This window comes from Fringilla coelebs (genome assembly GCF_963513975.1).
Source record: "Fringilla coelebs genome assembly, chromosome: 5".
NCBI lineage: Eukaryota > Metazoa > Chordata > Aves > Passeriformes > Fringillidae > Fringilla > Fringilla coelebs.
Window position 1 is genome coordinate 24,983,526 of NC_140033.1, and position 26,967 is coordinate 25,010,492.

The following is a 26,967-nucleotide window of genomic DNA, read 5'->3' on the forward strand; positions in this document are numbered from 1 at the left end:
TATTTTGTGTCTATATTGGTATTCAGATTAAATTGTTAGCATGCAAAAGATGAGCTAAGGGCACATATCTATTAAAAATGCTTAGCAGAGTTCAGAAACGATGGAAGCAATTTGTGGGGAAAAAAAAGTATTTTCCCCTTTGGAATTTTTTTTTTTGTTCTCTTATCTAATTAGAAGTAAATGATTTGAGTAAGAAAATCAAAATAGGCTGGACTCTGAAGCATCTCTTATGAAATTATTTTTCCCCCTTTGCATTAATAGTTTCTACCTCTCAGAAAAGAGATTTTTAACTTAACTGTTTGCAAAAGTGAAAGGCAGGGAAAAAAAGGAATTAAAAAATGATTACTTCTATTACAATTGCCTGTTGAAATGAGCACCCACCTACTTTAACAGGACAGTGTGCAGAGAAAATGTTACCCATATTTGCAGCTCTTCAGAGAAGAGACCCCAAAAAAGTTTGTGGCAATGATTGAATGATTTTGTGTGTGTGTGTGTGTGCGTATGTGTGTGTGCTGTGTGGGTATATAAAGTTACTTTTGATGGACAGTTCTATGCTTATTGGAAGAATATAAATATCCCAAGGGAAGCTGCGTATTGAAAATTAGTCTCAGCCTATACTAAACACTTACATGTGCTGCTTAACAATAGATTGGAGAACCAGTACTCCTAAAAATTCAACTTCTTCTACATTTATAGTATCATTACGTTCCTCTTTGTCAGGTAATTAAAGAGAAACAGACCAACGTGTCAATGTGTTGATTCTCAGACTAGAAGGGTACTCTAGTACCTTAGATTATGGTTAGATTATGGTCATTTGGACATTACACCATTTAATAAATGTTTATAATGGAAGAGGGAATGGATGTGAGAACACAGGAAAACGTAAAGCAAAATTTCTATTCAAGCTTTAGATTTATGAATCTAACTGTGGACGCAGGAGCAGCGAGGGGAACAGTCTTCCCCTGTTTTCTGGCATCCTGTATAAGATCCTTGTCCTTTGGTGACCCCTTGCAGGATTCTTCCACTATTTGGGGATCACAGGAGGGTTACAGGCATCCAACTACCCTCCTGCATTCCTCTGCAACGTCTGCTCCATGGAAAAGAGTCTTCACTAGCCCTCAAGCTGAGACCCAAAATGAGCTAAGGGCACATATCTATAAAAACGTGCAGAGAATGGTGATGAACAAAGTACAGCTGATGGCTGGCTACCAGGACTCTATACTCTATATATTATTAATGGCCTGGACACAGGATGCTCCTTCCATTTGCAGATGACACCAAGGTGGGTGTGTTGATCTGCTGAAGGGCAGGAAGGCTCCACAGAGAGATCTGGACTGACTGGACTGATGGATTGAGGTTAGCTGTATGAGGTTCAGTAAGGCAAAATACTGGGTTCTGCACCTGTGGTTGCTGGGTCACAACAACCACATGCAGTGTTACAAGCTGGGAGATGAGTAGCTGGGAATCTGCCTGCTGGAAAAGGACCTGGGGATGCTGGTCAACAGGTAGGTGAACTTGAGCCAGAGTGTGCCAAGGTGGCCAAGAAGATCAATGGCATCACAGATTGTGTCAGAAATTGTGTGGACAGCAGGACTAGGGAAATGGTTGTCACTCTGTATTCAGCACTAGTGAGGCTGTACCTTGAATTTTGTGTTCAGTTTTGGGCACCTCACTAGAAGAAAGATGTTTAGTTTGAATGATAGGAGGAGACCTTACCTCTCTCTACAACTGCCTGAAAGGGGGTTATAGCAAGGTGGCGTCAATTCTCTTCTCCCAAGTAACAAGTGATAGGGAAAGAGAAAATTGCCTCAAGTTGCACCAGGGAGATTTGTATTGGATATTAGGAAAAAATTATTCACAGAAAGAGCTGCCAAGCACTGGAACAGGCTACCCAGGGAAGTGGTAAAGTCATCATCCCCAGGGGTATTTAAATATCATGTATATGTGGCATTTAGGGACATAGTTTAGTGGAGGATTTGGCACTATTAAGTTTATGGTTGGACTTATTGGTCTTAAAGGTCTTGTCCAAGCTAAACAATTTTATGGTTCTATAATCAACATATCATAAGGTCTAGCAGAAGGGAAAAGCAGGCTCCAACCCTGACCTGAAATCCTTGTCCAAATTTGGAAAGACATCTGAGCAGAGATTTTTTCCTCTCTTGGAACTCCCATCCCAAACTCAGAGGCTATGTCTGCATTAGTAAGCTAAATGTAAGGAAACCAGTTGCTATAAACCAGATATAGCTATGATTTTACCGATGTATTTTATTATTAAACTTATAATGCTTGCTTTCTTTCACAGATATTTAACCAAAATACCTCCACACAATAATGAATGCTGACATAAGTTGGAAACCATATATCAAAATGGAATACACAGAAGTATTCCAGGAAAATATTTAAGTAATCTTGGTTTTATGGTAGTTCCTGCTGTAGTAGGTCCAGTTCACAGACTTAAATTGTGGCCCGCTGTCACTCATGGCCTTGTACACTTTCAACTTTTGCCACCTAGCACTTTCCCAAGCATCTCCAGAAACTTCCTTAGAACAAGCACAGGTCAGAGACTACCCCAAAAAGGGAGTATGAAAAGCTTTACAACATAACTAGCTTCTTTTCCATGCTACAGTCCTCCAACACAACCCAAACACCTTTGTAATCTCCAAAGACCCGCTTGTTCTAATCGCACATGGGAAGGTGTGAAAATAAGTAACCTGTGCTGGACTAAAATCCTGCCAGTCAGCGAGGCTGCGGAGAAGTGTTCACATTATTTCATGAACTTTGAAATGAGGAAAGCACTCCCCAGGTAATCAGCGTGTCTCATGACTGTGGCATTCAGTGACCCCAGAGGAGATCCAGAATCTATGTAGTGGAAATGGAATCAGGGGGCACAGCTTGACCAAGCACCTGCAGCTGGGCCATGGTCCCTGCTGTTTTCTCTGTCTGACAGAGCAATGGAGAGGACATGAGTTGTCCATTACAAGGATTAGGAAGAATTCCATTTCCTAGTGAGGGTTGCTGTCACTGTCATTTGACATTTCTTTTTTCACATGGAAACAATCCAATAGGATTGTTGTTGAGCAGAATTTAGATGTGTGTTACTTCTCATTTAACAGTTTTGTAACAGGTGCATGCTACAAAGGACCGCCTGGATGGCTTACTTTTGTGGGAGGCTGTAATCCATTATATAAGCACATGAAAGTGTTAATTTTTCCTTTGAAATATCATTTCAGTTTTCTTCTTTACTTGCAATCCTCTGGTAGTCCTGGGCCTAGAGAGCTTGCCATTGGGGTGCTCCAAGGCCTTCCCTTAGGGCCCTAACCTGTGCTGCTGCCAGCTGTCCAGCTAATAGTTCAGGATTTCCCCAAAGACCAGACAGGGTCAAGAAAGATTCTGCAGTGTGACTCAGGTAGGAAAGAGCAAATGAATTTCCCTTTCCACCGCCCCCAGCATGAGTTGGGGTTGACAACTGATGGCAATAAATCCTTCTGTACTCCAGAACCACAACGATGGTCATAGGGCTATTAGGCAACATCTAGATTAGGTTGGTTTGTTTTTATTTTTTCTTATGAAATTTAATTTTCCCATTCTGCATTCCATCTTTGAACATAGAAAGAAATAGCAATGATTATATGCAGTGGATATCTTCTACTAATAATCCTTTACTATAGCTAGACTTTAAAAGCAGGATATGTTCTCCCCAAGGCTACTTATTCCCTATCTGAAACATTAAAGTAACTGCTGAATAATTAGCCGTTGATACCTTGGAAATTAATGTTTAAAATGCAGAGGAAAAAAACTGTACATTTTCTTCAAGAAAAAAAATAAATTCAAGCTGTAAGTGCCTAATCCTTTCAAACATCCCCCACTTCCCAAGAAAACAAAAAAGATTATATTATTACTATTTACCATATAGACCAAGCTTTTTGTCAGTTTTGGTGCATTTCTGAAAGCTATAAGGCAATTAATTAGGCAAACTCTAGGATTTCAATGTGTTATTGTTCACATGCTGGGTTTTTCTGACATGATAACGTGCATGATATGTAAAAATTATAAACAGGTAGAGGAGACTAGAAGTGAATTGAGCAACTGAGCAATAATTAGGTTTTAAATATTTAATATTGTTGAGAAATAATTAGGATTCAAAAGTGGATGTAGGTATCAGTCAACAATGAAACCCAAGAAGTTTTCTTAGGTGCATTTGGGCTTTCCAGCCATTCATTCCTGTGTAATTAAAGCTGTCATTCTGAATACACCTGTCTGAAAGTAAATCAATGGAACCATGTCTTCCTGAGTATGTGCAGCTTCAGAACTTTTGCTATTTCCTATTGGTTTGCACAGTCACAGGAAAAATTAAAACAACATATATAATCAGAATCTGTAAGATAACCTCAAATTTCTGCTGGTGTTTCCTGGGAATACAGTAAATTATCATGTAGGGTCTGAAATGTGCAGCCATGGTTGGAAACTGGAATTTCATAAATTGGACTTTTCTCTAGAAAAAAAACTTCATGTTGCTTCATTCACTGTGTCTATTAGTAAAAGGCAGCTCTGAGAACTCCAGCTCCTAAGCAGACCAATATCCCAGGAAAAGAGTGCTGGGTATTTCAATAACTTGCACTTGCCAGCAGTAGCTGGAACTCTGGAAGGGAAAAGATCTGATCAGTTTGTATGACCACGTCTCATTGACAGGTGGTTCCTTAATACATAGTTTTCCAATATGTCTAAGTAGGCTATGGTCAACAACTGGTCCATTTTAAAGTTATCATCAAAGATGACAGGGTCTAGAATCCAGGAACCCCCTAAGTACAGAAACAAATGTTTTAAAATAATCTCTGACAAAAGACTGACTGACTTGTACTATGGGGTTCCCCCATTATTTTAGATAATAGTAAATAAATTTCCAAAAAGCAGTATCAGCAATAAGAATCAGAGAAATGAGAGGAAAAGGGTCTTATGCTCTCCTTGCTTCTTTCTTATTGTCTCCCTTATTTTCATTTGAATATTTCCTCTGCCACCCCGCTATCCGCTCCTTTTGTTTAGAAATTCATCTCATTCCCTCTTGAATTCCATGATGCTTCTTGCTTCAGGGGCCCTTTATAGTAATTTATTCCATACACTTCTAATCCTTCTGTGTAAGATAGTTATGCCTTAGCATTTATTTCTTGTTCCAAACTTTCTAATTTTTAGATCATGTCTTCTAACTTCTGTGGTCTTGCAAGTGTAAAGAGCCTGCTTGGATCAATTTTATCAGTCTTCATAATTTTTAAAACTTCAGTTGGGTTACATGAAGTCTCTTCTTTTCCACTGAGAATATGCTCAACTTTCTCAGTCTTTCCTTATAACTTAAATCGTTGATATCTGGTATCATTTGTATAATTGCTCTACACTGCTCCCCTGAAGAGCAATTAAACCTTTACAAAGATATAGAGGCCAGCACTGTATAAATTACACAAGGTAAGGATCTGAAAGGTAAAAATTATTCTTAAATAAAAATAATTCTGATTATCTTGATTTAGATGGAAATTCCTCTAGCATCACTGTTGAAATTCCAATTCAATTTGCTATATTTTTAATTTCATTTACATAATGGAATGAAAAATTATTTAAAATAATTTGCTCTACATAACAGGCAAATTGAAAGAGGAAGAACAGTTTTCTGCTATAAAGATTATATAACAAGGAAAAGGAAGTAAAAATTGGAAAAGAAAGAATTATGACCCAATTGCACTTGCCTCTAAGGGCTCATATGCCCTTCCTACCCTTTTGGGGGTGATCAAAGGCTCAAAAATGTAGTTGTAGTAATAAAAATTTTAAAAGCCCCCCAATGATAAAACCTTGGAAAGAGCACACTTCCAGAGCTTGACACTGTATGTACCTCATTCTGGTTGTCCAGTGCATTGCAACTCAGAGAAAAAGGCTTGTGCTCAAACCTATAATCACTGCACTGGCTCACACACCTTTCTCTCGTAAGTGCAAGCAATAGTTTTATGAGTAAGCAGATATTTTTCTTGTCTCTTTATCTGTGAAGTTTAGATTTGTTCACAGCCATACTTACATGTGGTTTGTGACAGAGGCTGGAAGTTTTAGACAGTAGAATGGCACACTTACATGTTTTTAATCTGTTGAATATAATAAATATAATATAATATAATATAATATAATATAATATAATATAATATAATATAATATAATATAATATAATTATATTACATTATTATATTATATTATATTATATTATATTATATTATATTATATTATATTATATTTTATTTTATTATATTTTATTATATTTTATTATATTTTATTATATTATATTATTATCTCCAGCAACTCATGGCAGAATTATACTTACTTCAGAACACCCTCTGTTTCATATGAAAGTGAGGACAGATATAAACTGATGGACACTTCCTGCTAGCACAATGCAACAATTTTACAGGAAAACATACAGGTAAAAGAAAACCATGTGAATCTGGTGGTGATAACAAATTTGGAGTGATTGGCACAATTCACAAAAAGAAAGGCATATTGTCCATTTGCAGGTGAAGCTTTTTTGTGGATGCACAGCCCAGTTTGAGAATGCCCAGATACAGAAAGAGCCTTTCCAAGGAGCTTCACAATGAACGAAACAAGGACAGTTTCAATTCTGTGCACCTACCTAAGCAACCCAAAGCCAACAACAATCCCTGTGAAATCTTTTGAGAAGAAACTTTTGGAAATCATGACCAGAACCAATAGGGCAATATTAAGCTATAAGATTTGTTAATATTTCCTATTATTTTATTTATCTGAATTTTGAAATGTCTAAGGTTGGAGAAGTTTTTTTCCCCCCACAGGGTCCTGCGCTGACATAAATTGTCACTTCTAGGAACAGCTTTTCTAATATATGACAATGCTAAGACAAATTGACAATTTTTATCCATTAGAAGCCTTTCTTCTGACTTATTTGGAAGACCTCATGATATAATAGTGTGTGAAGATGCGTTGTTAAGATACATGTGCAAATAAGAGGAATTGCTGGTTTCTGATCACTCTCATCCGCAATATAGAAACAGTTCTTTTATTACTGTTTCCAAAGGTGATATTCTCATATTCCCCATAGATTGGAATGCAGAGACATTAACAGGGTTGGGTCTACTCAAACCTATGAAAATTTCTATTTGTTGAGATACTTAAACTTTATTGTCCTTCCCCTGTATTTCACAGGATCAACCTAGGAGGGAATATCTGTTCTGTGAAAATTTCCTCCCCCAGCCTAAGACTTTTTAATTGTCCTTAATCTAATATTTTTCTCCTATAACTGTTTTCTCAAAATTAGACCTGACAGTACTTACAGTAATTCTATAAGGAAGATATATTTTACCTTTAAATTGTGCATTATTATGTAACATTACATTGTGTGCAATGGTATCTTAGTATTTTCCTGTTGTATATTTTTTGTTACCTGGTTCTGTCATATTCTTACCAAAAATCTAAAGAATTACTGTTGCCAATACTGAGTGGTTTTTAAGATTGGTACTGAGTTGCATATGCTAATGGCCCAGAGTTAATACTGCCTATTAGCACTCCACAATGGAATTGTGCTGAGGCTTCAGTAAGGATGAAGCCAGTTGTGACATACAGCTGATGGCAAGTGGTAATCCCTGCCCACCAAAGAAAGGCTTAGTAGAGAAGGAAAGAGAAGAAACACGACTTCAAGAATAAAAAAGCCACATTTTGCTGTGTAAGATAGATGGTAACAGGGGTTGTCAATAAGCATCAGCATTCATATCCTCCTAAATTATTCACAGCTGTAATGAACAGTGCAGGTTTTAGTTCTGATCTTAGGAATACCACTAATAAATAGCCTAATTTCACAAAAAACTCAGCATTTACTCCCATTCTTGCCTTTCGATTTTTAAAACAAATTTTAATCCATGGCAGTACTGCATTTCTAACCCTGTGGCTATCAAGTTTCTTTACTGAATCTTATCAGGCATTTTATCCCAAGGTTTTAGGGAATCAAATGTCAATTTGCTTTACACGTTTCAATTTTAAGAAAGTGTTTAGAATTTGTAATGATTTTTATTACAATTTAGATGGTTTAATTACGTTGCAGGCAAACTGAACTGCCTTATAACATTTTTTTTAAGAAAGAACATATAATTGGTAATTATTATTTTTATTTATTCCAGCATATTACATCATGGGAATGTTCTTTCTCCCTTCAGTACATTTCTCATTCTATGATACTTGCCTGGGACTAAATAATGAAATATTGTCAAAATTAACTGGAATGTTGGTGAGAAGTGATATGAAATCTCAGAGAATGATTGTGTCAGACTCTTGGCTGGCCAACACCTAGGAAATAAACACAATACACAAATAGAAGTAGACTAATATGGCAGGTATTACTGGGATATCTGCAGCCTTTTAAATACAGATTATCTTATGTGTGCTGCTACAACAAAACATCTTATTCAAATAAATTTATATTACTAGAGATGGGTCCTGAACAATGAAGACTTTGACATGAAAAATAAGAACAATTAAACCTTGTGGAAAATAACAAATTTTCTGTACTATTTATTCTTGGAGTAATTTCTCCTCTATGCAACTTGTCCAACAAGAGCACCTTGGAGTATTTATACAAAATATTTGGTCATGAGGGCTATTTTTGTTTTTATTCTTTTAAATGAATATGCTGTGCCTGTTTTTCTGTTGTCAGAGGATGGAAATCATCTCAGATTCATACAGTCTAGGGATATTCTAGAGTGTTTAAGTTCAGATAATTAAGATTCCTGAAAGAGACAAATATAAATATTACACTTTCAAGGTGAGAGTGCTTATATACACAGTAGTCATCCGTTCTTTCTTATAAATTACTATTCCTGACACTCCTGGTAGACATAAAAATGGAAAGGGTTGACTTTTAAATATTTGTTGTTTTTTTCATTTTCTTTCTGTTTTCTTTCTCTTTCTTCCCTCTCAACGCTTTATTCTTTCATTCTTTCTTCCTCACTAATCTCCTGTTCTCTCCTTCTCTCTGGCTCTTTGTCACTATTGCTCTCCTTTCTCCTCTTTTCTCCTTCACACAGAGTATATTTAAGGTATAATGCATTTCTTCTTATTTTCCATATTGAAAATACTAAAAAAACCCCACACAAACTCTTTAAGAGAAATTTTGGGAAAAGGCCTTTTTCACTGTGCCTTAAGATCTAGAATTTCCAGTGAAATCTTCTTCCATCTCCCCCATATTTGTGTTATTATATCAAAGTAACCTAATAGGTAACGAGAACTAAATTTTGATTTGAGAATTATTTTCTTATTTACATTGTATGCTATTTATATCAGGTTGGAATTGCATTGGGAAAGATTTCCTAGGCCATCGAGTCCAAATTACAACGTTTGGTCATTGTACATATATGTGTCAAAAAATCCGTGTTCTCATAAGATTATGCTCTGAAAAGACAAAAACAGCGTAACAGGTGGAAGACTCATCATACTTATTTCACTAAAAATGAGGTCCTTGGATACATTTAGTTACTTACCAAAGTCAGGTCAAGTCAAGTCATGTAAGCACTGATCTCAGGTTTCTATTGTTGGCTATGCTTAATATGTTACCAGCCTTTCCCTCACTTGTCCCTGGATTTTGATGGGGGGTGAAACCAATCAGTTGCTGAGAAAGCAGAGTCCAGAGCTGCCATGAAGAACCCTCACCATGACACCCTACATAATGCTGTGCCATAACCACGGCACAACACCAAGGATTCCTCAGAAAATTTACCTCTCTGTGTCCAAACAACTTTGCTGTTGCACAAGTTTGAGGTCCAGCTGACCGATACACTTTGCCATGACAAATAACTTTTCCAAGATGAAACAGGAACTTATTTAAAGTTGGTTTATGCTCTTGATCAAACACGAAAGGTCCTTCATCTCTGCTTGGTGAGTATACTCACTTCACAGACACAAAATTCTGACACACCAGTAGATTACAGTGAGACCTTCATATCTCAACATAAGGCTTAGAATAAGTGACTATGTTCTCACCAGGGAACGTTTGCCTTTTTTGATTGGAAAGTCCTTGCAGATCTTGAACTGGTCAAATTGCACCAGAACCAGGGACTGTAGGACTCTGACTTGGAGTGTGAAATACCCTTGGTGTTGTAGGGACAGTGACTCCAGAAAGAGCTAACCAGAGAAATTGCACCTGACACAGAGCCACAAAACCCTCTCTAATGGACTAAGTAGAAAGCTGTAAATAAGCCATTTGCAATCTGGGGGTTCAAGCTGGGGATTCAATTGCTTTTATTAATATATAGTGTGATCCAGAATTAAATAAGTACCACCACCCAGTGCAGGTTTAATCCAGGAGATTCCAAGGTCTGCTGTCTTGGGTAATCTGTGAAATTTTAAAACTGTCTCTGTGAAACTGCATCGCATTTACAAAAATGACCGAAGGTTCACAGGCATTTGGCACATGCTGATTTTTAGGTAAAAGAGGATTGCACTGAATAAAACAGAAGGGAAAACCTTACAGCAACTTGGGGAACAATCATCTGTCATCTTGGAACAGAGCATATAATAGACAATCTGCTTCAAGTCCTCTGTCACTTCCTCTGAATTTAAATTCAAAGGTAAAATATAACAATGTTATTCCTTTTTGCTGCATAAAGACTTCTTTTTACTCATAACAAAAATAAGAAAAGATGGCTATTACTTGCAGCACTTTGGCAATTTTAATCTCCACTTTCCATTTTCCCTTCCACATCTAGAAGGCTATTGTATGTCCAGTGGTTTCGATGTATATAGTACTGAACATACAAAGAAAGAAACATATATCATGCCAAAATCATTTAGGTTTTTTATTACAACTTTTTCCTTCCAATTTTCTACTTATAATGAGTGCATAAAAGACCCCTTTTCACCCTATTGTTTTTAGTCTAAAAGCCACTTTATTCTTAATAAAAGGAATAATAAGTGCCAGTTGTAAAATACTCTGTCAATCACTCCAGCACTTACAATTGTGTAACACCTTTCTTTAGGACCTCTTAGAGTGCTTTAGAAAAGATAAAAACAAATAAAATAAAATTACAATTACATTTAAATGCAGAATTAGACTATCAGTTTTAGATCACTTGAATTTTGTTACTGAAGGTTGAAAAGAGACAATGTGCCTCTGAACACCCTGCAAGTAGCTGAAAGCTGCAGTAGCCTTGTCCATGCTGATCTTTGAATGAGCTATTTCACAAGACCCTCATTAAAAGCAGCCTGAATTCTAACAGAAAACATCTTCTTTTGCCCTGATTCCCCATAGCTGATACTCTTCATCTTACATTATTTCCATTTTCCTGTTTTTCTGCTGCATATTGTTTCCTCTGTGTGCACTGGTCATGGTGGGGGAATTATTTCTTGAGATAAAAAGGTAAAATTTGGATTCCTCAATAAATCCTATATTCAGGTTAATTGGAAAGGGTGAGGAGTGAAAACTAGATGTGATGAAAGCTCCATATGCTGGCACCAATGCTTAGTTTGTGTGTATGGATATTTAATTTAGGTTTTGAGATTAATATAATTTATAAACTCAGGATAACAAAAAATGTAGTCAGAATAGACAATATTCAATGATTGAAAATGCTGGCTCTCCTTACAGTCACTAGTTAAATGTGTTTGAGACTTAAATTAGATATCTATAGGACGTGTTCCCATGTCTTTTCAAAAGAAGCAGTGCAGCTGTGGGTCCTCAGAAAGGCATGTCAGTAGTTCATCATTCAGTTACCCTTTTTCACAGTTATTTTTGGTAGCAGAGGTCTCATTACAAGATCATAATCCATGGGTTTATGAAAGTACTTGTTAAAGGTAATGGGAATGTGACAAGGCTACTGTGCTTTTTTGTTTTATTTTGTTTTTACTACCTGACAAATCAGCTCCTTGAGATAGTCTGCCTTCTTCTCTAAGGGTCCCTTTCAGATTAAAAAGAAATTATCATCTTAATTTAATTGTAAGAAACCTGGTGAAACAGATTATATCCATTTTCTTTCTCGTGCCTTAAAGTTCAGCAAGTCTGAGGGGAATTTTTTAGTGCCTTTTCAAAGAAATACATAAAACACTGATGAAGGCCATTAAAACTCATGCACTGTTGGAATGTAAGGAAACCATCTAGTCAAATCCCATGAGCAAGGCCATGCAATGTCTATTGCATTGGCCATAATGATCATCTGCATTAGCCATAAATAAATAGGGAGATGCTGATAAGAACTGACAGTATTTGAAGAAGGAATAAATGGAAACTGATCCTGAGCCAACAAAAAATTAAACAAAGAGTAGAGTCTAGCTGACTTGGGCCTCCTGCCATCTGAGATGTCCTAGGACTTCCTGTCTGACCACTACTCTTCTAAAAGGCACAGGTATCCCATAGGTTCTGTGGAGAATTTTCTAGCCACAAATAAAGATCTGAAGGCACCTCAAAAAGCAGATGATCCATATACTACATAGGCAATGGAATGGTGCTATTGCCTCATGGGAGCTTCTACTTGTAGAGGTCTAATTGAAAATTTCTGTTTGGGTGTTTTCATGCCACCTTGGACATTAAGTTCAGCTGCATAAACATAGATGACTAGCACCATTTGAGGGTCCTTTGGCTGTCTACAGCATCTAGAGAAGGCTGATATGTCTGATGTGATGGATAGATATCTTTCTGGACCTAGCTGGCAGAGATCAGGTATGTTATTTTGGAATTTTCAGAGGACACTTAGAGGCCTATATTTCAGCAATTGAAAAAGATTCCTCTATCTCTGAATAGAACAATATAGGAAACCAAGTTCCATGCTCTAGGCACTGGATGCTGATTTATGTGCCCAAATTAAAAAAAAAAAAAAGACTTCCAGTAGCAGAGACACACTATCAGGGAGGGGGCAGTGTGGGGGAGGGACAGCCACACAGAGTTTTCCGAGCCCTGGGATGCGACCCTGCTATGTGGCTGATAGGGCTTCCCTCAACAGCTTCTCCTCTCCTCAGCTGCACAATCTTGTTCCCACATCATAACCTCTGCCATGCCAGCAAAACCAGTTGTGGGCCTCTGAAGTAAATCAGAAGAGGAACTGATCCGTTTCTGGTGGGTCATTTTTTACTGGGTCTAGGTCCCTGACTGTGTTCACCACGCAGCTGTACAAACAGTGGTGCCACCCAGGGAAGGGGAGGAGGGAGAGAATGACTTGTGGACTGCAGGAACCAAGCCTAAGTAGGCTGAAGCATGCCAGTGCATGTGTATCCACATGGCTCTCTGATCATACCCCTGCTCTGAATGTTTTTCTTTTGAAACTTTCCTTTTGCCTGTTTACCTACTGAGACATCAGTCACTTGGCACCTGTGTTTGCTTCCTGTATTTCTGCTTTTATTTTTCCTCGTGGTCAGTGACTGAGCTGCACTGTCACTCTAGCAGCAATAAAAAATTGTCTTTGGAATTCCTCCAAAAAACTCAGTTGATTCTCTCAGTTTGGTATATGTTGGGGGTTTATTGTTTGGTTTTACCATCTTTTCTTTCTTTCAGACAGTTGGTGCTTAAGATAGCTGTTGCATGGGGAATTAACACTGTCCCCAGTGTAAGATGCCAGCATAGGGATGAAATCAACATGTCTTCCATGTAAATGGGCTCATTATGCCACCAGTTCATTTTCATTATTTCCTTTGGCTTTAAAAGAGACTAATTGTACATACATTCATAGTCAGCCTGTATGAGCCTGCAAATTGATTTATGACTTACTGCAGTGAAAGTCTTGAAAGCATATGCAGGGTTCTGAGAGCAGTAGTCAATGAGACTTAAACACGTGCTTAAAAGAAAGTCTTGGCTTAATTCTTTCGTAAACAGGTCATTAGTGAAAAACACTAAGCCTGCTGTAAATTCAGTACTAGTGCATCAAAATTTTAATTGTTTGAGATCCACTCTTTGCTGGGTTAAAAGCTGGGTGGACAGCTGGGCCCAGAGGGTGGTGGTGAATGTTATTGCATCCAGTAGGCAGCCAGTCTCTGGTGGTGTCCATCAGGGATCAGTGCTGTGATCAGTCATTTTTAATATTTCTAGTGATGAGGGGATTGAGTCCACCACCAGCAAATTTTGCAGATGACACCAAGTTGGGTGCGAGTGTTGGTGTGCTGGAGAGTAGTAGGGCTCTGCAGAGGGGCCTGGACAGGCTGGAAAGATGGGCCAAATCCAGCAATATGAGGCTTAGCAGGACCAAGTGCTGTGTCCTACACTTTGGTCACAATAACCCCATCCAGTGCTACAGGCTGGGGACAGAGTGGCTGGACAGTGGCCAGGCAGAAAAGGCCCTGGGGGTACTGAAGGACAGCAGACCGAACGTGAACCAGTGCCCAGGTGCCCAAGAGGGCCAGTGGCATCCTGGCCTGGATCAGCAATGGTGTGGCCAGCAGGAGCAGGGAGGTCATCCATCCATCCTTCCCCTGTACCTGGCACTGGTGAGGCCACACCCTGAGTGCTGTGTCCAGCTCTGGGGCCCCAGTTTAGGAAGGATGCTGGGATGCTGGAGCATGTCCAGAGTAGGGCAGTAAGGCTGGTGAAGGGTCTGGAACACAAGTCCTGTGAAGGGCAGCTAAGGGAGCTGGGGTTGCTTAGCCTGGAGAAGAGGAGGCTCAGGGGAGACCTCATCACTCTACAACCACCTGAAAGCAGGCTGTAGCCAGGTGGGGGCTGGCCTCTTCTCCCAGGGAACCAGAGACAGGACAAGAGAACACAGTCTTAAGCTGGGCCAGGGGAGATTTAGGCTGGACACTAGGAAAAAGTTCTTCAGAGAGTGATTGGACATTGAAATGGGCTGCCCAGGGAGTGATGGAGTTTCTGTCCCTAGAAGTGTTTTAAAAAAGTCTGGATGTGGCACTCAGTGCCATGGTTTAGTTGATAAGGTGGTGTTAAGTGAGAGTTTGGACTTGATATGAAAACTCTTTCCAACCGAGTAAATTCTGTGATTCTTTGATTCTGTGATCTTTTTCATAGAAAACATTATATCAAAACTTGATTTAAAACATAGTAAACCATTGTAGATTTTAAGGAAAAAAATTCCCAGACATTTTCAGTTTTTAAAGCGGGGAAATAAAAAGCTCAACAAACTCTTTAACCAGAAAAAGTTTAAAAAAAAACCACTCTAAGAAAAAGTTCATTAAAATTACAACATTCCTCTAAATTAATGTTTAGTATTCCAAAAATACTTTAGTGTTGTCTATGTACACATCTTAAAAGTATTCACTGTACAAACTAATAGTCTGCTAACGTTTAAATAGCAAATGCATCGATGCACAGCAATCTTCAATTTTGACTCTGTATGAAAAAAAAAATGTTAAAAGTTGTTGAGAAAAGCCAGCCAGTGGAGAAGATAAGTACTAACTTGAAAAAAAAAATAAAATACCTAAATTATATGGATATAAAACCATCCAAACTCAAGTTCAACCTATAGGATACTTATTATAAAAAAGGGTCAGATTTAAAGATGCATATCTACTGTTTTTAACACAGAGAAGTAAGAGATTATTTTCTTTTAAAAATATACTATATTATATTTGTAATTCTATACAACTTCACAGTATTAAGCAAAATTTTTAAAACTGAAAACATGCCATCTTTATTAATGGTCCATTTTAAAGCCACCAAATATTTTTATGTCAATTACTAAAACAAGGTTTAACGCTGTCAAAAAGCATTACTGCTAAAAACAGTCATCTTCTCAGTGTTTTCATCTGCAAAGCATTACAGTTTATAAAACAATTTTAACTTGGAATACGTAAGTCTCTGTACGAAGGCTTCCATATGTTAAAAATTTTATTTGTGTGTTTGATTTTAAATTGCTTTGAAAAAACAGACAGTTGAGGTTTATAGAATGGAATCTTTCTTATAGGAAATAAATGTCTCAAAAGTACAGGGCACCAGCAGTAAAAACATTCTTACCACAAATCAGAAACACATTGAGAAGTGTTTGTCGAGTACACCTTCTGAAACCAGAATTTGTTTCTATTTGCCGGAAAATTGAAAAATCTCTTGTATCTTGGCATGCTTGTTTGGCCCCATCCCAGGCTGTTCATGCAGTAGTGGCATTATTGTGCAAGAAGGCTTTCAGGACTTATAAAGCTTCCAAGTTCCTCTTCCATTTAATTTCTAAAATGCAATGTATTTTGCCAATGGTCTGCATAGAACCCAATGACACTGTTGTTTTATGAAGTGAAAGGCAAAAGTGTGTATTCCATGATATTTTATTTTTAATAAAATATGAGGTGCTTTTAAGAAACAAAGACAATTAATCAGTGTCTCTGCTTCTGCATGGCATTTTGCCAGAAGCCACCAAGCAGACACTTGAAGTTTAGAGATTGTTTTTGCAAGGCTAATTTAAGGTGAACTTAGATGGATTCAAGATTTATAAGCACTACAAAGTCTTGACTGGAGCAAAGTTCAACTAAGTAATCCACAGCTTACTCTGCAGATCAAGTGCTGCAGCCGAAACTTCCCTGTGATTTAGTCTACACTCAATGAAAATTTTCAAAACAGGCAGAAGGAGTGAGTTTCACTGTTTCACTTCAAAGGTCTCCTAATAACTGAGAGGATTAAACTCTTTTAACCAGTTAAGAAGGTTAGATGATTTTGAGTGAGTAGCTTTACATGCATCAATAATTCTAAGTTGAAAGTTTAAAGATATCATGAGCATATATGTCCTTTAACTCCTTCAGGGCTGCAGAGCAACAATGCACCTGTTTTGCAGCCACATCTAAACTGCTAAACACATGACAGCTGTTTTTAAGTTGCTCTACTGAAGTTATTGGTAAGAAGATTAATTAAATTGCTTTACTGAAACATTGAGTAAAATTAAGAACCTTTACACCATTTCTAAGAGACTTCCCACTTTCCTTGTTAAATAAATATATAATGGCTCTTTAAAATCATTCTAATGTGAGCCATGCTGACTTTGATGTTAGTACCTTTTACCTCTAGCATGCTAACACCATATGTATATTTTATCAAATTAGAAATGTTTCAAATGCTCAGTTCCAGTGACAAAGGTACTGCTGAAGTAAAAAAAGCTGATGATTGTCAAACTGAAATGAAAAAGGTACATGCAGGAAATGGCTATAAATTTCTTCTTTTTACAGGGGAAGACGGGAAATTATACATGATAATAGTAAAAGAACTATCCTTTATCATATCAAGTGATTCTTCTTAAGTTCTTTTTGCTCACGTTTACCATTATTAGTGCAGTCAGAGAGCCTGGTTAATAAAGAATTATTTCTGCATTATATGATTGTACCTCAAACCTTTTGCAAAGCAGTGAGGATAACATATGTGCTATGAATTCTGAAAGAATGGGTGACAATTTATTGTGGGATTTATACAGCCTATTTTAGCATTAGTCCACAGCACTACCCTAAAATAATTTTTAAAAAACTCTCAAAAGACAGAGAGGGAATGAAGAAGTGAAGAAAAGGCCATATAGGATCTCATACACTGGATCCACAATCCCATTAGTATTATCATTAACAATAAAAACAACCATCACATATGTAATGCCTAGGAGTCATAATACTTTTTGAATAAAATATCAGAGACAATTGGGAAAAGTAATTACAATTTTGATTGATAGAAGGACCACCCATATCTTCTATCTACCCAGCAAGGTATGATATGAATGGACTTAATTTCTCAAATAAAAAGTTGAAGGAGTGGGAAATGAGTCAAATCTGTTATTATGGATTTTAGAAAGAACTGAAAACAGGAAACATTTTCTCTTGGAATGTCTTAGACACAACCACATCCTACTTCATGAACATCACCAACTTTCTTTGTAATCTTACAGGATCTATATTTCTTACAGGAAATATAGAAAAAATCATCTAAAAAAAGCATCTCTTAAAATATCAGAATAGTAAAAAAATATCTAATGGAATATCTCATCAGCTCTTCTTTCCCAGCCATCAAAAAAGAATAGAAATATGTTGAGTTTTTATTTTCTTTGTACATATAAGCTTTCAAAGCACTGACAATCTTACTGATGTATGTTAGTGAAAAGCTAATAGATATTTGGTATGTTATGAACTATGATCATATAGTAATTCATATAAAACTTAGGAAGATCATAATGTCAATAGGAATTCCTCTTTGTATCCTTCAAGCTCTCAAAGTTACCCTTTAGCTTCTATACAAATTACATATTGGGAAGTTGAAAACAAGTTTTCACGTTCCTAATCAAAATAAGTGGTTTTGCGCTGTGACATGGCTCCAGAAACATGATCAGAGATGCATATTTGTAAGAGTTTTGATGGCAATTGCATAAAACATGTTTCCAAGTACTTAAAATACCTTCTTGGAATTAGACTTAGCGACGTCATGCTCTGTTTTATTTGTTCCCTTGCTTGTACTAAGAATCTTGCATTTTTAACTGCTTTGTGTCCTTAAGCAAAGTTTTCCTTCCTCTCAAGTTTTCCATAATTCACCGAAGCATTGTGGAAAAAAATATGTTAAAGACTGAGAGACTCAATAGGCTGCAGCCTAAGTATTATGGGTAGAAAGTAGCCCCAGCTGATTTCCACTGAACTGGTAGAATTCAGTGTGATTAAGGAGATTTTTGCCTGGTCTGATGCTTTGCAGAAGTGTCAGTTTTTCATCTTGAAGTGTACCTAGTATGCATTGAAGCTTAGAGTATGTTCCTTATGTCATTTTTTTGGGGAATACATATCACCCTGGGGAAGTTACTAACATTTTAAATATTTTGATAATTAGATATGTCTTATTCCAGAACCTTTAAAAAGAATTTGAGATTTCATTTTCCTTAATGATGTGCATAAAAATAAACTGAGCTGTTAGATGGGTAAATGGGATCTACAGGGGAAAAAAACAAAAAAGACAAAATTGTCTGGGTGAGCAAATCTGAAAATGGTAACTTAATAGGCATACCTTAATGCATCATAAGTGCCACTGGATGTGTTTGCTTAATCTCATTATTTTCCACATGGCTACTTATGTGGTTTTCAGTTTAACTGGGACAAGTCCAGTACTTCATTGAGAAGTCAGCTTCAAAGGCTGATTGTTGGTCAATGCTGGAATATCTCCTCTGCACAATGTGATCTGGCTCCTCAAGGATGCACTTCAATCACTCTTGGAGAGGGGAGCTTTGGGCTGGGTGAAAGGGAGTCCCTGCGAGCAGCACTCGTGTGTTTTGCCCACCAGAAGAGCGGATAATATGTTTTCTCCTCTGAGGTTTCTTAGGCATTCTAAAATGTTACTTTTTTATCAGCAGGTGGTTCAGCCTTCTTGGCGGTGCAGCTGCTTCATTAACCAATGCCTGGGCATGCCACACGAGTGCTGGGGGTTTTGTGTTATTAACACAGTCCTGCTCCGCGACAAGCGAGACAGACGGCAGGAATTGGCAGTGCTGGGCACTTCATGAGACGCGCTCAGCACCTTCCAGGGCTGAGCCCTAAATAATGGTCTGGCTTTAAAGCAGCATATTACATTTCACAGCCTTTTTCATAATCAGGTAGGGGGAAAGGTCATGATATATCCTATAATGCCTTGACCCCAGCAAAGCTACATCTATATGTATGAAAAACAAAATATAATTCAAGAAATGCACTTTAAAAGTTGATCTAACGACTGCTAAAGCACTGAAAAGGCTTTAACATGGATTACCTTTGCAAAAGTGGTTCTAGAAAGCATAGAGGGACAAGAATAGAATGTATACAATAATTCATCTATGATATATTAATCTGGAATAAGGAAGTTTGTTATCTTTTTAGTACAAGTGAAGCAGACAATCTCAGTTTTTGGGAAATTAATATTTTAATCCTTTCACAAGGAATTGAGATAGTACTGTGGTATCTATTCAATGATAATGTCAATGATCTAAATAATGCTCTAAGAAATATTTTTTTCATATTTAGAATTAGCAAATAAGAAAATAATCAATTACAGGCATACAGTACACATATTTCCCTAGCATTAATGTTACATTTGATTTTTTTTCTGATGAAACAGTAGAAGGATATTTTTTTCAGAATTTTAAGATTTTTTTTCAGACAATTTCAGATTTCGGACAATTTCTGAAAATCTGCTGTCCTTATGTACGAAAATCTCTCAGTGAAGCCAATAAGTATGTTCTAAAGAAAGACATTACCAGGGCTCGGAATATAACTATATAATTTTATATACAATTTTTGCTTAAACTACCTCAGACCTTCTAGAAGATGGGTAGTGCTCTATTATACTGATTTATTCTTGAGTAAATTGCCCTTGCACAGGATACAGTTGTTGACTGGGATCAAATATGGAATGAGGCATGTAGGAATTTGGCCCAATGTGTGTAATGGCAGAACAGTCCTGACCAGCCCCACATGTACTCATTTCAAGTCGCTATCTGAACTCCTTCAGTATTTTGAGCTCTTAAGCTCTTTTCCAAATTTAATACCAGATATTAGTCTTACTGAAATGGATGGGGAATGAGAAAAAGTATCAACTTACCACTTTTAAAAACCCGATCTCAAGTCCTTTCATAATGTTCACCAAATTTTTTCACAGTGAAAAAAAAGAAGAAAATATTTAATAAGGGGCTTTTGCCATACAAAATAGAATTGTTGAGAACTGTACAGTATATTTGAAAACCTTACGAATATTATAAATGTTTTTCTCTCCAGCTTTTATCTCTTTCATCTGTCTCAAGCGCTGTGGCTGCAGTACATCTGGCGAGACTGGAGAGTTTACTGATGCTTGGGAAAGATGAGTATTTCATACCTGTCCATCTCTGGAAATAATCCACAAAAATTTAAACCAGAAAGAAAACCAGCTGCTGCCATTCAGCAAGAAGTCTATTACGAATCCCTAGGTGGCATGGAAAGCATTTAGACTCATTTCATTCACATGTCAGGTAAAGACTTTCATTTAGAAGTGAGATGAATGCTGAATAATGGACCTTTTGAATAATGTAATTAAGAATTCATTAAAGCAGCCCTTAAAATAAAATCTCAAGAATTCAATGCATGTATATTTTCCCTCTCTAATGTACTAGAGGATCAAATGAATGAATGGAACATAATATAATCCTGATGTTTACAAAATTTTCACATTCAAATTAGATGAACTCTCAATATAATACAATATACAATTTTTAATGGCTTCTGAGTAGGAACAATTAGGATTCTTGAAAGAGATTGGTGTCCTTGTTAGGCAGAAAATTTATGTATCCAGACTGGTGCTAATCTCTCTGAGTCTGCCTTTTGCAAGACATGTTTACCTGAAAAATCTTGACACCACTGAACTCTATGGAAACTCTCATACCAACAGTTTTGTTTCTTTCAATATGTATACAACTGTTTTGAGCAAGCAAGAATAAAAATTCTGATATGGATTTGTGCACTACTTTTCTGATTTTCAGCAAAGCAGATCTCCTCTGTGAAATGTCCTCCAAGATGTTCCCTACATTCCACCCAATCATCAAGAAGATTTTGTCTTAATTGCACACCAAACAGGAAAATGCAGCATATGCTCACAAGCTGGTATTCAAGAAGGCACTGAGTTATACACCCAACATCTACCTACACTGGAATGTTACTGAGAAAATAATATGTTCTAGGAGTGTATTTCCATTTTTTTACAGTGGGAAATCTGGGATGAGAATTGCAAAGGGCAGGACAAACTCAGACTTTCCCCTGCATTACCCTCTGTCCATGAGTAGGACAACACCCAACAGCAGCAACATCAGGATTTGGAGGGGAAGCCTTGGATTTTTGTTCCATGTTCTATTTGAATGTTAAGGTGAACTTGGACTAAAAGCTTGGTCCAATTGCACACATGTGGAGGGACAGGGATAGTTTCATGGGCCTTGACCTCTGGCATACAAGAATAGGAGTGTCAAGGAAGAGATAATTTTTTAAATATTTAATGATGAAAGAGGCCCTTGAATATACATAAATGACTAAAATAAGGATGTAAGTTAAATGTCTGACTAAGAATCTAAGCAAACAAGATATTTATTTCACTGTTGAAAGGCTTAAATTTCATTTCTAAGTTATCAAGATCTAGGGTTAGTTAAGATGAATTTCATTTAGATTTGTCTTCAAACAAGAGAAAAAAATGGTGATGAATTAATTGAAGAAGTTTTTATGTTGACAGAACAGTAGTACCTCAAGATAAAATGTGGAATGATAATTGCCTTGACTACATTTAGACATATTAATGCAAATATTCCTCCCAGTACTCAAATGACTTCCCATTTTTTCAAAGAAAATATAGTTTATAGAAAGCAGGACTAGATAGGACCAGAAGGACTGTTTGTTTTCATGGATACTTTGCAAAACTTTAGAAGCCCTTAACAATTCAGAGAATATTGACCTGCATTTTTAAGAGTGAAGTATTAAGGCCTGACAAATGTTTTCACTTTTTCTCAGACCCAGTTTCAGAAATCTATCTCTACTGTACCACAATAAGAATAAAATCACAATTCTACAGGCTTCAGCTGATGGAGGTGTTGGCATCTTCACTCCTTTTTCCCTTTACAGTAATGTATTCAGAAATGTGGAAGGCAAGTCCATCCTGTACTTGTAGTCATGCTGAATGAAAAACCTGTCAGCCTTTGACTATATTGTCCATCAATTGTCAGACTTAAGAAGTTCTCATCTAGACAATACATAGATCACATAGGCAGCACAAATGGAAAAAGAGAATGGAACGGACCTCAGTAATCCACAGCCAGATGCTTGTTTTTAAAGAACAAAACTTGACAAAGAGAGATTTCATCACACTTGTTGCTGGGAAAAAACTGAGATATTTGAAGTACAAAAATCTTTTCCAAGGCCTTCAGAAAAGTAAAACCAACAGAAAAGCTCAAAACATAAAACCATCATAAGTTGGCATTATTACAGACGCTTTTATCCTATATATCAATATGTGGCTTCCTGAATATTTTCAAAATACTTGCTCAGTTTTTTACAAGGAGGATGGTTTTCACTCTCACAGGATTCAGATCAGTGGAAGTTCTAAAGATGATGTATTAATGTGTGAAATCTCCTGAACCTTACTTTCCTCCATATCTTTGGTTTCTGGCATGTATCAGTTGACTGTGTTAGGCATTGGCACTCAAAATTTAACATAACCAAGTTTATCCAGTTTGCAAGAGACTAGGAGTTCTTACAGAAGTGACAATTACACCTCAGAGGATATGTGGAAATTTCCAGCAGTCACTTTCAAATAACTTCTACCTGGTATTTTCAAGTATGAATCCCTATTTAGTTTTTCTGCCTGCACAACCAGTCAGTGAATTTCTCTTTGCCTCTGCTGCTTTCGGGGCTGAGCAGGCTAGCAGACTGCAATGCTTAGATTGCTGTGCTATAAAGCATCTTACAAAGTTGTTGTGAGAGAAGATACTACAGAAGCAGAAAGTGCTCCCATTGTGACATCACTTTTGGTGGGCAGAACAATTGAGCCCTGAGAAATTAAAGGGGAGGAGCAGAAGTGTTAGAAGGAAGGTAGGCAGCTGTCAACAATACAACCATTTCCAAATTGCTCTTGTAAGCAAGACAAAGCAGGCCATTTATCTAAGTCGTTTGTCTCGCAGAGAAGTCTCTGTCACTGCTTCTTAAGAAGGTTATTACACTGCTGCATGGGAACATACAGAGCCTTCAGCTCAGACCACATGGGCCTAATGGATGATTCTGCCCTGAAGGGGAGAGTCCATCGTTTCATTAGGAACTTAGGAAAAAGGCTGTATTTGATGATGGTCCCCCAACGTCACTTGTAGTTAATCAATTGCCATATGTGCCAATCAGGCTAGGTAGAGCTACAGGCAACTCTTTTTATTTGTGTCTGAGAGACTGGGAATAGCCTGTGCAGCTGGGAAGCCAAGCAGACCAAAGGATTTTCCAGAAGCCAGCAGTCAAGGAGGCAATTTATTGAGGGAGAAACCCCAGAGCAAGAAATTAAAAAAAAATAAAATAAGGTAGTGATATGTTTTACATTACAAAATTTCTCTTGGTATGGGTATCAGCTTCTGAATATTTCAGCAATATGGCATCTCATCTCTCATCTACATATCTATTGAGAAGTTTTCAGCAAAAATTACTCTTTGTTCTGCAGCACAGAATTAAGCTGACTTACAACTCACTGCTATACTTGGGACCTGAAAACTGAAAACCCTTTATGATGGTTTTGGAATGGTTTCGTCTTTACTTTGTCAAACTGACCTTCAGGATTACAATATGAAGCTTTTTCAAATATTCAAATTAATCACACATGACAATCAATCTTTTATTCTACCCAGTAGGAATAATTTGTTTTGTGTATTAGTGGGGGTAAAGGGAGTTTTTTAGTAATGGAATTCTGTGATTTGTGACAATGCTTTGAATTACAGATCATCTTGTCCTGAGAAACCACTAAAAATATTGTGCTGCCTCCTCCAGAGGCCTTCCTCTTGTGTGTGTATATCTAAGTATGTAGCTATGTCAGAATACATACATATCTATCTAATTAAAGGAATGAATTCTTGCCTGTTTACTCAGCTAGGAAATAAGAAGGATGCTACACATTTGATGTTGTCTTGATGAGATACAGCATAAGCAAGAGCTAAGTGCTCATATCAAGAATGAGGCACTTCCAACCAATCGTGTCAGTGGTCATATCAACCCACTGTCAGTTGAGAAATTTGAGATAAGTGCTGCTTGCATTTTAAACTGATCTTGCTTTAGAAATACAGAGGACAGTTCTGAACATACAATTGACAGGGCTCTACATAGACACCATGTTCTTCGCCCACGCAGGACCAAATCTTAAACTTTTAGGTTTATGGTGATTGAGATTTGCTAGGTGCCAAGAGTTCACCAAAGCCATGCTATCTTTCTCCTCCTCAGCTGGACAGGGGAGAGAAGAGTTGAGATACAAACAGAGAGAGATCACTTAGTGATTACCATCACAGGTAAAATCAAAAAGAAAGACCTGGGGAAGTTACTTGAAATTTTAGTGATCAAAATCAAAGTAGGATAATGAAAAATAAAAAAAGAAAAAATCTTAAACACCTTCCACCTTCTCCCCCACCCCTCCCTCCTTCCCAAGCCTAAGTTTAGCACTGTTTCTTTACCTCCTGCTACTCAGGAGCGCAGAGAGATGGGGAATGGGGGTTAAAATCAGTTTATCTTCTTGTTTCTGCTGCTCCTTCCGTCTCAGGAGAGACCCCAGTGTGGGGTGTCTTTTTTTCCATGAGGTGCAGTTCTTCAGTCAATAGCTGCTCCAGCATGAGTCCCCTATGGCACCACAAGTCCTGACAGCAAACCTGCTCCAGAGTGTGCTCCTCTCTCCACAGGGCCATGTGTCCTTACAGGAGCATGCTCTAGGGTGAGGTTCCTGTGGGCTGCAGGTGAATATCCGCTCCAGAACCTCTTCCCACTTGCTCTTCACCATCCTTGGGGTCTGCAGGTTTGTTCTTCTCACACATTCTCACTCCTCTGTTCTTCGGCCACAGACGTTTCTGTGCAATAATTTTTTTGCCCTTCTTAAATGTGTTATCCCAGAGGTGCTACCACTGTCACCGGCTGGCTCAGTCTTGGCCAGCAGTGGGTCTGCCTTAGGGCCAGCAGGGGGGCAGGCTTTTAGCAGCTTCTCACAGAAGCCACCCCTGTAACCTCCCTGCCACCAAAACCTTGCACAAAGCAAATGCAAATACAAAGCAATACTCTTTAATACAGTTATTAAACAAAAGCTAAAATAATGGTGGGAACAGTACACTGTGTTTTCAAAAATTATTTTAATCCCCCAGTACCAAAGATTGTTTACAATTCCAGTCTGTTATGGGATAGGAGACTGTCTGGCCTGGACAAGCCACAGCTTGAACACCTCTGAAAAGAGATCAAGGACTGAGAGTATTAGTATATTATATATTATGGAATTAGTTACTTCATATATGCCACGTTCCAGAGAATAATCAGTGCATTGCTTGACTGGCTGTTAGATTTCTGTTTTTTCTTTATTTAAATATATGGTATGATGCACGAAAGCAAAGAAACTTATACCCATATTTAAATTGTTTTTTCTCTGCAGAAAAAAAGAGGCCGTTTCAACCCTTTAACAATTATGTCACTGAAAATTGTGACACATCAAGTGCTAATTTCTATTTCATTTGCATAAGTAGTGATATTTTGAAATATTCAAACCAACATATCACTTCACTATGACTTCTCTTTAACTCATGTGAATAGTCCCATCATGGGAACAAACTATTCCAGCATTAATTGTCTTTGTAAATGTTACCAGCTCATGGTGACATAGAATAATGAATCCCAATAGAGATCGTGGAACTTTTTTCTGGTTAATTTGAACTTCCCTAAAATCACCTCAGCTACATTTAAGGCCACTTTGCTCTCATTCAGACAATATAGTTTTAGTATAGGCAGTGTAGTCCATTGTAACAAGATCCCTAAAGAACAAATGAAGAAATACTTAAATATTTGCTGTAGTTATGATGAGTATTGCTAAGGAAGCAAAGTGGTTATCCTTAGACAAGGGGATGAAAACCCTAACAATCTTATGAATCATTGTTTTCTCCTGATTTTTTCCCTGTAACCTCATTTTCTACCTCTTCTTTATTTCTCAGTTGTTGAAAGGAAAATACAAAAGAAATGTTCATATAGATAACCAGTAGGATGCCAGAAAGGGCCTTTTTCAGTGAGAAATGATGTGTTGCCCTCTGGATAATCAATTGTCCCTGCAACACTTTAGGATTTTTCATGCACTGAGATGCAAACTGAGCAATTTCTTCTCTTTTTTTTTCCCCTATATAGTTTGTTAATACTGGAAAAGCAATTGGACAGTGGGGCCTCCTCATTCTTGGCACTATTTCAAAAGCAACTTGAAATGCCCTGACAGCAGTTCTTCTCACAAAGTAACGCGGAGGTTGTGACACGGACCAACAAAAGGCTGACACACTGTCGTTATCTCACCCTGTTGTGCTTAGGTAATGG